The sequence below is a fragment of the Copadichromis virginalis genome, linkage group LG5, assembly GCF_057382275.1.
Source record: "Copadichromis virginalis isolate Kocher_CV1m ecotype Utaka linkage group LG5, C_Virginalis_male_GT1.1, whole genome shotgun sequence".
NCBI lineage: Eukaryota > Metazoa > Chordata > Actinopteri > Cichliformes > Cichlidae > Copadichromis > Copadichromis virginalis.
Genome location: NC_140622.1, coordinates 14,913,181 through 14,926,807, shown reverse-complemented (window position 1 = coordinate 14,926,807; position 13,627 = coordinate 14,913,181). Strand labels below are relative to the sequence as shown.

Genomic DNA, 13,627 nt, shown 5'->3' with positions numbered 1-13,627 from the left:
TTACTCCTGACATATGGGATATCCCAAGGGAAGTTGGATGTGGAAGGTGGAGGGCTTACAATTGGAAGGGGTCCCATAACATGCTGGAGATGTAACTCTTGATCTTAGCACTCACAGCCACAGCATGCAAAGAGCTCTCCTGCTTGTCTCTTTTATATAGAGATGTTATTTTGCATTTCATTAAAATGCACCTCAGTGATTCACACTGAATCGATCTTCTCTCTCTTTCACAAAATGCATTCATACTGCACATATCCAATCTGACAACTTGCTTTCTCAGAGACTGTAAAGCTATACTTTTATTTATTTTTTTATTTAGCTGAATTTACATGATGCAATAGAGGCAAAAGCACCCTAGAAGTGGATAGATCACCTACTTAAGTATATCTGTTGTACACATGTTTGCATGTTAAGTTCAGTGTGTACTAAATAAAGTTCATTTGGTCATTTGGTTGAGGGTGTGTGTCAATGTGTATGCATATGTGTGTGTGTTGGGGGTAAGGGCGTCTGTTTCAAATGATGAGATAAATATGAAAAACTGCTGTGTTTTGGCACCATTCCTACAAAGTACATCAAAGCATAGGGCTGAAATTAACACCAAGGGAGCTCGGCATGTGAACAGGAGCTCCTCTGCTAAAAGAGCACATAAGTGATGATGTGCATGAGGGGAATGGTTACATTAATTCTCTTTAACTGTGGAGGAAAACTGACATAATCTTCCTTAGCAAATAAAATCCATAAACAAAAATAAACATCCATCACACCGTGTCCCACCACGTCAATCATTTTGCTACACTCAGCTGGTTTTGTTATGAGAGTAGTTTATAGTGGCAGACAGCAGCTGTATCGTTTGCTGACTAACATTACAAATTCAGTTTGCTTACCTTGTAGTCTTTCTTTACTTGTGCTTCAGCCACGCCATTCTAGCATGTCACAAATTACAATTTCAGTAGTTTTCTTAGGAAAGTAAAGCGGTAAGAAACAATTGGTTGAACAACCTACACAAAGCACAATAATAAATTAATATCTGTATAAAATTATCTACCGGAGAAACACGCAGTAGCAGAAAACTCCTTAATGTATTCCACTAAGCAATGCTGCATTTTGTATTTTGTAATTCAGCTAGGTTTGTGTTATTGCACTTCATATCACACATTAAAGGCCTTACGTGTCACTGGCGCTACTCGCAATGCCTTTAATGACTACTTTGTCCTTCGGTTTGGATGGGTAAAAATTAAAACTAAGACAATAAATATTCATAAATTAAATTAACCAAACTCCAACAAAAATGGAGGAAACAATTTTTTTCATTTTGCTCACTAACGTTTTCCACTTCCTTATTCAGGTCTTCCACCACCTCCTCTCCCTGCCTCCCTATGTTTGAAAAGAAAAGCAGCTGGAGATACTTTACAGGTTCAATTTGAACAAACTTTTCCTTCATTAATAATGAAATGTATTCCCCTCTTTTCCTCTCTCTCACTTCCCTCTGGAACGAACTTGGTGTTGGTCTGTTGCTGCTACTTAAAACTTCCCCTCTCTCACTTAGTTGCTTAAGACTTCCTCTTATCCTCAGTATAAACCTTCACTTTTAAATGAGGAAAGCAAGTGGGGTGGCATAGCCACCGTTCCATCTTTCCTTCGTTTCATCTTTGTCTCTTTGCATGTTTTCAGGATTACACAGAGTGAGCCTTTGATAATTTTATAGGCCACTGAAAAGTGAAAACTATCAATGTGAATGTGGGAATAAATGCGTGTGTGAAAAACAAAGACAGACTGACACATTGGCTGTTGCATCCTTGAAGATGTTTTTCTGTGTGTGCTTGTGCTTGTGTTTGTGAGTGTGTGGTCTCAGGTATTTCTCAAACTTAGTCACATAGTCGGGAGACATGTTAGAGATGGAGGTGTGTTTTAAAGTAAGGGTGAAGTTATGTTGGTTATTAGTTACGTTAAGTCAGTGTAATGCCCTCTAAAGTCATGGACGTTTGACTCTGTTAGCAAGTGTGTATGAATGTAGGCAGACCGGTGAGTTGCATGAAACATACAGGCCTGCATCATTGTTTGTGAGCACTTGTGTGTACTTTATACTGCATTCAGTCATGTGCATGTGCATATTTTTGACTAGTAAGTGAGTGGGAGTGAGAGAACATTCACATCGCCCACCTGGGCTTAGCTTGGAGCCAACAGAGCTGTCTTACTGAAAAACTCCCTGTTGTTTCTTTGGCGGAGCCTAAGAGGCAGATTTGACTGTATCACTCCCTTCTTTCTCATCCTCCTCCTCCTCCACTCTTAACTCCTCTCTTCTCCCTCACACTGCTCTGTTCCCAACACTCTTTCTCTTTCGCTCGTCTTCCTCTCTTCCTGGCTTTTCTATATTTAATCAGGCGGGGAGCACGGAATTAGTGATTATTTGATGGAAATATGCAGCTAAGAGAAGGAGTGTGTGTGTGTGTGCGTGCATGCACATGAGAGACAAGCTGCCATTTATTTCTCTGAATCCTTTGAAACCCTCCCGGCATTTAAGGGCAGTCCAGCGTTTGGAGAGTATGAAGGAGTACAGAGGTTACACATTACATAATAGGCTTTACAGGGTTTTAGATGGACAATGCACCCGTGAATGATACCTCCATGCAATTTCCCTCTGCCTTTTTTATTTATACTAGCATCCCTCACATTCCCTACTAGCCCCTGTTTCTCTCCATTCAGGGGAGCGTTGAGGCCATGTTGACATAGACACAGGATAGTCATGAATTTAAGAATCAAGGTGCTTTCAGTCATGTCAAAGGGAGAAAAAAGAAAAGATGTATTTAATTTAAAATGCCCTAGAATTGTTTTTTTTTTAAATTGGCTTATAAAATACAGAATATTTATATATAGCCATTACACTTAAATGTACTTTTTCTGTTGCTAATAATCTAGTGTTAACATTAGGACAGGGGAGAAGAGAGTCATCCCTGTGGTCAAAGTTGTCTCCAGACTTGGATGTTATTATGTCCATGTAAGGGCAGTGTTGATTTTGATCTGGTAGAAACAGTTACAGCTGACAGAAGCAACAGTGGAAAGTTGTGAGATGCTTTTTCTGTCTGTCTTAGAAGAGTAAGACAGAAGCATTTCTCCACTAACCGCAGGCCGTCGCTGATGAAATCCATCCAACAAATGCTTCCAATCAACATGTTATGTTTTGTATGTTTTTGGGCAGCTTCTTTAAAGCGTCTTCTGTTTGTTGGCAAATCCTTCAGTAATGACTTCATAACTTCAAAATGCCAGTGTCTATTCCTTTAAATCTTCCCAAGGTCTCTAGTTTTATATTTTTCTGTCTGCAGTCAGAGCACTCAGTGATAGATGGAAACCATATTCCTTAAGCTGTTACAGTGTCATGGCATTAAGCTCATCAAACTCATTAGATTAAGACAGGAGGGGGGGAAATCAGTATCAACAACTCATTTTTCCTTACATCATCCCCCCCCACCCCCCCACCCCTCCACCACCACCACCCTTCTGGGGGGTTTCCAGGACAAAATAAGCTGGCTATTTTGAGTGACAGCTCATTACAACACCGTCTTCTAACCCCTCTAACCTTATGAGACAGAAGCTGTGTGTGTTTCCATGTCTGTGTGAGTGTGCGTGTGCAGGCTTTTCAGTCTACTTGAACACGAGAGAGGTTGCATTTCCTTCCCGAGCCGCAACGATGGCGCGTTTGCCCATGCTGCTATTTGTGTCTATATTTACATTTGCATATGCTGTAAGGTGTCTTTCATATGCATGGGGCATGCACGCACGCGTGCGCACACACACACACACAGTCCAGCGATAGTCAGCTCATGAATACAGTGCTCCCGCAGCAATTATGGGAAACCCACTCATCGTCTCTGTACCTCGGTGATGGCTGGAGAGGAGGACAAAAAAAACTGTGGAGGGATGCAAGTGAAGGCAGTCTGCTCGGCTCAGACAATGACAGCCCGCACACTTATTTTTATTTTATTTTATTTATTAGATAAGTGAAAAGCAAAAACCCAGTTATGGCATGCCAGTACCAGCCATGATTTATGTTCACCTCTGGAAAGAGAAAAGTAGAATTTATGGCTTTCTCATCTGGCCTAATCTTCACTATATGCTGCAAAGCCTTAGCAATGCAGCAAGCTTAGAGGGGGAGAGAGAGGCTGAAAATTGTCCTCTACAATTTCTGTAGTTAGCTCTTTTCTTTTCTTTCTCTCACTTACTTACCAACTCTATCACATTTTGTCCTTGTTGTTTTTTTTTCTTCTCCCTTCCTGCACACTTTCATACACAAGAACAGCAGCACATACACACAGGTGCGCGTGCACACACACACACACACACACCCACGAGCTTTGAACGCTCCTAATCACACGCGTGCAGGTGCACCATGCACACAAACTCACACATGCACCGAGAGCTGCTCCGCACCTCGGCAACACCTTCGCTTCTCTTGCACCAATTTTCTCACACTTTTTTCTTTCTTCATTCTCCGCGTCTTCTCCTTTCTTTCTCTTGCTGCCTCACTCTGCACCTCCGCCCTCAACCACCTCCACATATAGATCCATTCTTTTTATAGTCAAAGCTATTGTCCCTATGGCAACATCAGAGTTGTTGATTGCCAAGGTGCTGTACATCTAATTATATAACTCACAAAAGGTGTGTGCATGCTCTGCAGGCTTTTTGTTTCCCACCCTGGCACTGTAGTGTAGTGTGATAATCAACCTGTGTTCAGGGCTCTTAAAAAAAGATCTTCCGAGTCAGCTGTGATGCTTTGTGCCTTAAAGAAACAAATGAAACATTTATGTAAACTTAAAATAGAACATTTTGACATATGATATATCATTTGGGAGCGCATCTCATTCGCGTGAGTCTTTAGTGAGTCGGGGCGTAGCTCGTGTACGAGTGCATGTCACAGGAGAGTGTGGAGCCATAACAGGTTCTGACAGGGCAAAATCATTTGGGGGTGCAGATGATGTGCTTTTTCTATCCTGTTACGCTGTGACAACAGAATTCTCAACTGTCGATTCCTATTAAAGTGTTCGCGGGAAGCATAAACCCTGTCTGCTCTCATTCCACATAGATTCTTATCCAGGTTGGAGCACTGAAAAAACGTGGAGGAAATGAGGGGAAAACACTGTTTTCATGCATGAACTTGCTGCGGGGGAAAAATAGGTCTTAACACTCATTTACTCTATTCGACAAACAAATTCATACAAGAGAATAGGAGGGAGAAGAATAAGGGGGGAATAATAGGAACAAGAATAGAAAGAAAAACAGAGAGAGAACTACATTTTCATTTTAACCTCTCATTCAAAATTGCTCCAGAGTCTTCCCACTACTGCCAGCATTCAGGCTGCTTGCCAGTGAAAGAAAGAGAAAACAGGAGGAGATAAAAAGAAGAGGTGGGCTGGTGTGAAATGGATCAAACAATGGATGTGAGAAAAAGCATCGCTGCTCTCAACCAACTGCGGGCAAAACAGAAAAAGGAGTGGAGGAGGAGTGGGGGTGTGCGATAACTTGCAGCTTTTAAAAATGTCTGTATTTTGTAACTAGTTTTTTTTTTAAAACAGGTCGTCAGAAAGTTGGGGAAAGAATTTTCAAAGAAATTGTCTTTAACCGGGAAAGGATGGATCTGCATGGAAGTTGAGCATAAATACACCGAGTGGACCTTTTGAGTTGTCATTATTCTGACACACACATTATTCCCAAGGTCAAGAATGATGCTCCGTGCTCGAGGGTGTGATTTGATTTGGATGCTTGTGTGTGTGCCTGTCTATCATCCTCTGTCTTCATGTTCCGTGCATGCTTGAGCAGTGTTCAAAAGCCGTGTTGATGAAGGAATCACCGGGTGATTAGAGGGTCGGACAGGGAGGCTTGCCTTCTTTTGTGATCTCTGTGTGTTTCCCTTTCATCTGCCTTTGTGGAGACGTAGTGATCTCTGTAGACACTACTGGGACAGCAGCACCACAGAGGAAGCAGCAGCATATAGAAACAGGCAGGGGGAAGAAGGTGGCGGTATTTTTCATTTATGTAGTGGCTTTAGAGGGATTTCTCAGTTCAGATAGAGAGGCAGCTTTATATTAAATTTGAATTTGTTTAGGATGATTTTGCAAGGGACGTTTGGGAATTTAACTTCCGCCATTCAAATACATCTTTCACCACCAAACATTAAACCTATTTCAGCTGCAGCTCAAAACCTAGCCCTAAAAACACTGTGCATGTATATTATTCTTCAGAGAAAGCGAGCTGCTTCGTGATCTTATAGAATTTTGAACATTAAGAAATACTGATCAGTCTTTTTGGGGGGGCCATAGTGCATACTGCAGCCAAGTTGTCATTCTACTAGCCACATTAGTGCTGCGGTTCAACAGCCACATAAAGTACAGTCTGTGCCAGTAATTCATAATTCATCTGGATGCCTTTTTTTCGCCCCTTTCTCTCTCTCTCTTAATATTTATTTTGTTCCTGTCCACTCCGGCTGACTGCAGCATGCTACTCAATCCCACCCCAAAAAACTGGGCCAGGCTGTGCTGTTGTCAGGAAATTCTCTTCTCGTTCTTGATCTGACGCGAAACAGATTGCCCATCTCCGTTTGTCTGTAAAGATGAAAGGGGTTAAAGAAGAAGACAATGCAACAAAAGGGAAGCGATTGTGATGTTTTGCTTTATAGCCCTCTTTACCCTCACACGCAGACCCTGATCTCGCTGCAATATGTTTCACTTCAAAAGAGAGGTTTAATGTTTGGCCGTATGTCAGAATGAAGAACTACAGCGATGGTTGGGGGGGGGGAAATACTCAGTGAGATGTGTAGACATTAGTGGAGATTAAACCTGAGAGGAAGCCAAGTGAGATTTAAACATTCATCAATTTATAAGCTGTTATCAACACTACTATAGAATAGACCTAAAGGTTCTTGTCAAACCAAGGCAGGCCTGGTTCCAGTACAAAATGACTTAGGATCCATCTGAAATGAGTTTGGGTGTGGACACCCAAAAAGGTACCTGCCAAAAACAGATTACAACCATTTATATATGTCTGCAGCTGCTTTTAATGAATTAAAGAGCAATAACAAAAACTATACATTACTGTAATACCCCCGCCTGTCTGTGATACGCCTTTGTTATTATTCAGTTCCAACTGAGGGTGCAAGGCATGCTTTTGTGCCCCGGTAGAACTGGAGCCTGGGGCAACATCAAGTCACACTGCATTTCTGGCATTTCAGGAACTAGTAGAACATCATGGTGGCTGTTGTTTGTTGGTAACAGAATTGTGTCTGACAAATGCCTAGTATGATCTTGTAAAGATCAACATGCAGCCTCCTGAGATACGACACATCTTTACTACAACTATCTCCACTCAAATCCCAGCTTGGATTATTACATTTAAATATTAGGAGCACTTTTTTTTAAAAGTGGACTTTGTTAACATCTTGATACATAAATGCCACCCTGAGATTTTTGCATGATTCATAGCTCGGCTAGATAACAGAGTCTCAGATACCAATACCTATAAGAGCATTACACGATCTTTTGTAGTGACAAGAAATCTAAAAGAGGTGGAGCAGTGGTTAATGTCAAAGACTCCTTGCAGGGTGGTCCTGTTCTGCTGTTTCGCTGCCTCAGACTTTTGAATATATTGCTGTTGACATCTGCTCTGGAGGTAGTGACCATTTTGCTGTTAGAATTTATGCCCCCTTTCTGTATGCTGTGAAGCCCTGAGAGAAATTGCCAAACTAATATCATTGTATATTACTTCTGAGGTAGTTATTCTGGATGAGTTGAGTTTAGATTGGCTCTCATATAGAAAGTAGCTTATTTTACTCAAGAAATCAGTGACCATGTTTTAAAAAAAAACTCCTGCCAAATTTACGTCTAGAAGAACAATTCTTCTTTAGTTCACACAGATTTTTCTTTTACATAGAGGTGATGGTTCAAGTGAGCTTAATAATGTCCCATATGTAACTTTGTGATCCACAAATAAGTATTTGTAACAGAATTTAGTTTGACACGACTAAATACTGACTGAAGAATTTGAAAAAGTGCCACACTCCTGATAAGAAGACAAGAATGATTTTAAAAATTACAGTGAATTACAGCGTATATTTGTTTTCCTTTAGTAGGGTAAAGGAGGTATGAAAAGGGAACTTGTCTGCTGAGATGACAAAATAGGCACTGCACACCAACGCTAAAATGCCATCCCATCTGTGAAGCATGGTGGAGGGATCGTCATTGTTTCAGCTGCTTTCCTTCTTCAGAGTCTTGAATTCAAAACAATAAAAAAGAAACAAAGAAAGAAAGAAACTTGAAAAAGGTGAGGTTACACAGGAAAATGTCAGGGCAGCAGTCAGTGACCTAAAGCTTAGGAGAGGCTGACTGATAAAAAGCTACACCGATCTAGAGCTCACAAGACAATTCAACAACAGAACGGCTGAAGAGACAGGAAAATCTGGTTTTGGGGTGAAAAAGTCAGAGTCCTGACCCTAACCAAACTAAGGTGCTGTGGCACGACCCGAAGAAGAATGTGCACTCAAGCCACACCTGAAATATTAATGTACTCAAACAACTTTAAGGGAGGCATGCCCTAAAATCCCTCTAACAGCAGCTGTAGTAAAATTCTGATAGTGGTTCTTCCTGTTACCTCCAGGAGTTATTAAATTCAAGCATTTGTTAACATTTACTTTACACATTGTCCAGCTCATCCTGCTACATGACACTGGTAAAACATTTGTTGCACAGATTAGTTCAGGCACTTGCAAATATAGCTGTTCAGTTTGTGACTGAATGGCTTGTAACGAACACATCTGATGCTGTGGCAAGCAAAGGCCAGTTTCAGTCGTCACCTGAAGCAGTTGTAACGGTGATGCGTGAGATTTTGTTTCGGCTTTATAAAACATTCTTGTAACTTAGGGGGGGGAAATCATATACTGTAGAAGCTTAATTTGTGTCAAATCTTAATTGTTGCTTTTAAAATAGGTTGTGATCACGTGTAAAATCTAATATACACCTGCTTAATGTTTCTAGTCAAGCTAATCTTGCCATTGAGAGTGGATTTTTCTCGCCATCAACAGCCCAGTTTCCCAAAAGCATCTCAGGGTTATAACCATATTTGTTCAGCTAATGTTTCCATTGGCGCGTTTCCATCCCAAGATGAGTGTTATGCATGCTGAGATACTTTGGAAAGCAGGTCCAGGTCGAGTGCCAGTGGTTCATTTGACATGAATACCAGCATTTGGTTACAGTTGCACTCAGTGACATTGCTCCTGCAGATAATTTTAACATTTGGAGCAGTTCTCTTTTTTTTTGTAGATGCTTTTATGTGTACCACATTTAAGAACCAGTAATTATATGTATGAGCAGAGAGCAAAAGAACCCCAAACATCTCAGCATTCAAATGGGATAAAGACAAAACGAAAGCAATTGGAATGTAATAAGAAAAAGACCTTCGACTGTAAAATGTAAAATAGAGCAAGTTTTGACAATAGTAAGGGAGGAATATTACGAGCAGCCTTCCTTGCTTCCCTGGGAGAGTTTCATGGAGTGCTTTCTCACTGTGATAATGAAATGACCTGGCCTGCACTGCTCTACTCTCTCTCAAAAACACATCTGCTAGACGAGGGTGAAAATGAGAAAATCCTACCTCCTCTCCCGAGTTTCGTAAAGCATACTTTCAATATTCTTTTTCACAGAGTGATGGGAGTGTGAGTGACTGTGGACTTTCGTGTCCTTGCGAGTGTTGTGTATTAATGTAGCTCTGTGTGCATGCATTATTGTGTGTGTGTGTGTGTGTGTGTGTGTGTGTGTGTGTGTGTGTGTGTGTGTGTGTGTGTGTGTGTGTGTGTGTGTGTGTGTGTGGCTTGTGATGCTGGCATTGCCTTGAGCAACTTGTAATAAACTGTATTTGAAGTGCATCTGACATAACAAGGTACTATAAAGAAATTCAGCGAAAAGAAATCCCGTAGAGTTGTCATCAAAATATTGTTCCTATAACTTCATTTTTGTGCTTTGCACACAGTGAAATCAATACTGTAAGCAGCAAAACTCAGATCAAGGACTTCAGTTTTGTCCCATTTCAAAGGAGAATCCAATAAGGCAAAGCTTGAGTCCCACACTGCTTGGAGCTAATCTTGTGGGCCTTGCTAGACATTCAAGCCACACTGATTCAGAAGAATGACTCACCAGTTTGGTAGAGCACAGACTGCATGCAGACCATGTATTCCCTCAGCTTCTAGTTAACAGGGAATCTATGGCAGCACTGAGGCAGAGCACTGTCATTGAGTTACATAATCAACAGAGGAGTGTAGCAAGAATGTGTGTGAGTGTGCGTGCCCCCATGCATTTGTGTAGCTGCAGTTCCTCTTGAGCTGTCAATCATGTGGTACACACCAAGGCCATTCTCAACACAAGTCTGCTGAGGTGGACTTTCAGCAAGAATGGAGCTTAGCATGTGTGTGTGTGATTCTTTTTTCGTTTTTTTTTTAGGCATATGAAATGAAAAACAGGCGACCGCACTTACAAGGATGAGGAGAGAAAGTGATCTACAAACAGGGTATTAGGTGTGCGTGCTGTGAGATGAGCCAATTTAGGCACTGCACATGTTGACTCACAAAGCTACATTTACATATCTTTTGTGCATACCTACACTTATTTATTTCCCGACCCACGCACGCTTGGATGCATAGGCCTATTTTGTGCTGTTGCATGTTCTGTGTACGCGCCAGACTTGTGTGGATAAGCATCCATGTCTAGTCATGTGAGCTTAGCCACTTACTCTTATTTCATGTCTGTGTGTATATATATGTATGCATGTATGGATTTTAGCCTCTTTTGTGTAAATGAGATTTTTCACTGGTATTAGGCTAAAGAGAGCTTCTCCTGCTCAATGCTGCCATCTGGCTTTAGCTAGCACTACCACAGACATCCGAGGGGAGCTATCTGTGCGAGTCAGCGTGTGGGTTTAACAACTGTTTTGGGATCAGTTGTCCAGTGGGCTGGTGCTAACTCACCCTATTATGAGCAGGATGATAAAGCTGACCTTGAAGCAGTTTATGGGCCTGGAGTAATGGAAACCACTGATAGAGAGCCCATGAAACAGCACTCAGCCCTCAGTGACAAAAAGAAAATAATGGTTTAACCACTTAACATTATTTTGAACGGTATCTAAAAATTTATGAGCAGACATTTCGCATGCTGGTGCTCAAGTGGCAATGATGATTTAAGGGATTCACCAATTCATCCGGGTTCACGGGATTTTGCACGTTAAGAGTGAGGAATTATTATTTTAATAAAATCTAGCTTTTTATATGTTATTACATATAAGAGATCAAGTATATATCACATACTGTATATTGTTGCCATCGCCATCCCCAAATAGTTTTTTGTAGCTTCTCTAAACTCCAAGTGAAGACTTAAATAAAGACCTGCGTAATTAAATAAAATCTCAGTGGGTCAGTGTTATCATATAACATGCAGGTTAATGCTGACACTTGCATAAAGAACTAGTTGAGGTAGAACACAATTAGATAAGATTGAGGTCAAACTATTTGTATGAATCATAGTAAAAGTGCTCATATGTATGCAGGCTTTTACCCCCGACCCCCTCGGGAGCATTGAGCTGACGTTGCCCATACTCTGATCCATATCTTCTTCTTCCCCTATGTCCTGTTTTCCTAATTCCCTCTCCCCTTACTCTTCTTCCTTATCCCACTTCCCTTTTTTATCACTACATTTATTCCTTCCATCGCCACCCTTTTTTCACTTTTTTCATTTAGTTTTTTTTACTTTTCTCACCCAGTGTGATCTCACCTTTCCTGCGATCAGTTGTTTACCTAACACTTTTTTGATTCACATACGGTCATGTGAAAATAAAGTTTTCACAGCGATCCATCCAATCGTGTAAAAAAAAAAGTACACCCTGATGAGTAACTGGCAGAGCCACATTTAGCAGCAATACTTTTGAGTAATTGTTTTCTCCATGAATTTATCAACGTCTCACATCATTGTGGAGACATTGGCCCTCTCTTAATGTCCCGCCAGAGCATTTCAATCAGACCATTGCAACACCTTTCTTTTCTTTTTCAGCCATTATGTTGGAGACTATTGCTGTGTTTGAAATTATTGTTCTGTTGCATGCCCCATTTTTGGCCAATCTTTAGCTGTTGGATAGATGGCCTCACATTTGACTCTTAAATATTCTGGTATGCAGAGGCATTCGTGGTCGACTCAGTGACTGCAAAGTATCCAAGTCCTGTGTTTTTGGAACAAGGCCACATCATGACCTCTCCACCGACGTGCTTGACAGTTGGTGTGAGGTGTTTGCGCTGACATGCTGTGGTTGGTTTTTGCAAAGCGTTGCACTGTGCATTACCAAACATCTCAACTTCAGTCTTGTCTGTCCAAAGGACATTATTCCACAAGTCTTGTGGTTTGTTCGGTTGCAGCTTTGCAAACCTTAGCAGTACTGGGCATGTCCTTTATAGAAAGGTAGCCCTTCCAACAGGCCATACTTGTTCATTTTAGCATCATGTTTCTGAGGTCTGTAGAGCCTGAAATGTAGCTCTTGGTGCATAATCTGACCCTGGTTTGAATTTGCTGAGCCAGCAACTCCAGGGAAGATTGTGGCATTTTAGAGGTGCTTATACTTTGTTGGTCAATTGATTAGCAGTTTGTGACTGGGTGTACTTAGTTTTGCACAGGATTGCACAGAGTCCTGTGAAGTCTTGTGAAAACTTTTTTTCACAAGACTGTACTCTCGCTTTTTACTCATTTTTAACTCCCTTTTTTTCCATTCCCCATTTTCTTTATCCCCTCTCGTCCTTTTTCCATATCAACAGCCAGTCTGATAAATAATGCATCACAGCACATTAAAAACATTAGCAGGGTTCTTGGCTGTCAAAGAGAGGGAGGAGACGAGGGAGATGAGGGAATGGGTAACTCAAGTGTTGTGGGGAATGATGTGATTTAATATTAGCAGCTGAAAAGCGCTAGAAAAGGGTGAAGGTCCGAGCATTAATTGTGTTTGCGTCGCGTCCTCGTGTCCTCGTGCTCAAAGTTTTTTGCCTTTTGGGGAATCATCTGAAAGCAGGCAGATTCATAAGGGTGATGACTATATCAGCAAATTCAAAAGAAAAGATTTTAATGACATTTTGCAAAACACTGATTCTGCATCACACAGAACCTTGACCTTTCCCTTCTCCCTTTCATCCTTCACATTCCCCATCTTCTCCTCTCCTCTCCTTTTTTTCTCCTCTCTTCTGATCTCTTCTCCTTTCCTCTCTCCCTTCCCTTCTATTCCTCCTGGCAGCATGGCGATTGGCATTATTAAAAATTGATTGGTGGCGAGCGTTTAGCAGGGTGGCGAGGCGGAGAGGAAAATTTTGACAGGCAGGAGTGAAATGAAAGGAGGGCCTCGGCGGACACAGTGTGGAAAGGTCTCAGTGGGGGACAGCGTGTGTGTGTGTGTGTGTGTGTGTGTGTGTGTGTGTGTGTGTGTGCGCGCGCGCGCGCGCGCGTGCACGCACGCACGCACGCGTGTGTACTGGTGTGTGAGGCTAAAAGAAGACTGTGCAAGAACAATTTGCAATGAGGCTTAGGAGTCTGAAAACCCATGTAAGATAGAGTCTCACTGTACAGTA

At 41.5% G+C, this 13,627-nt stretch overlaps 1 protein-coding gene across 8 annotated transcripts in view; it reads left to right on the top strand.

Annotated features, from left to right (window-relative positions):
* Positions 1–13,627, top strand: part of celf4 (CUGBP, Elav-like family member 4) — a 95,515-nt gene that overhangs the window by 56,726 nt on the left and 25,162 nt on the right. The window lies entirely within an intron of this gene.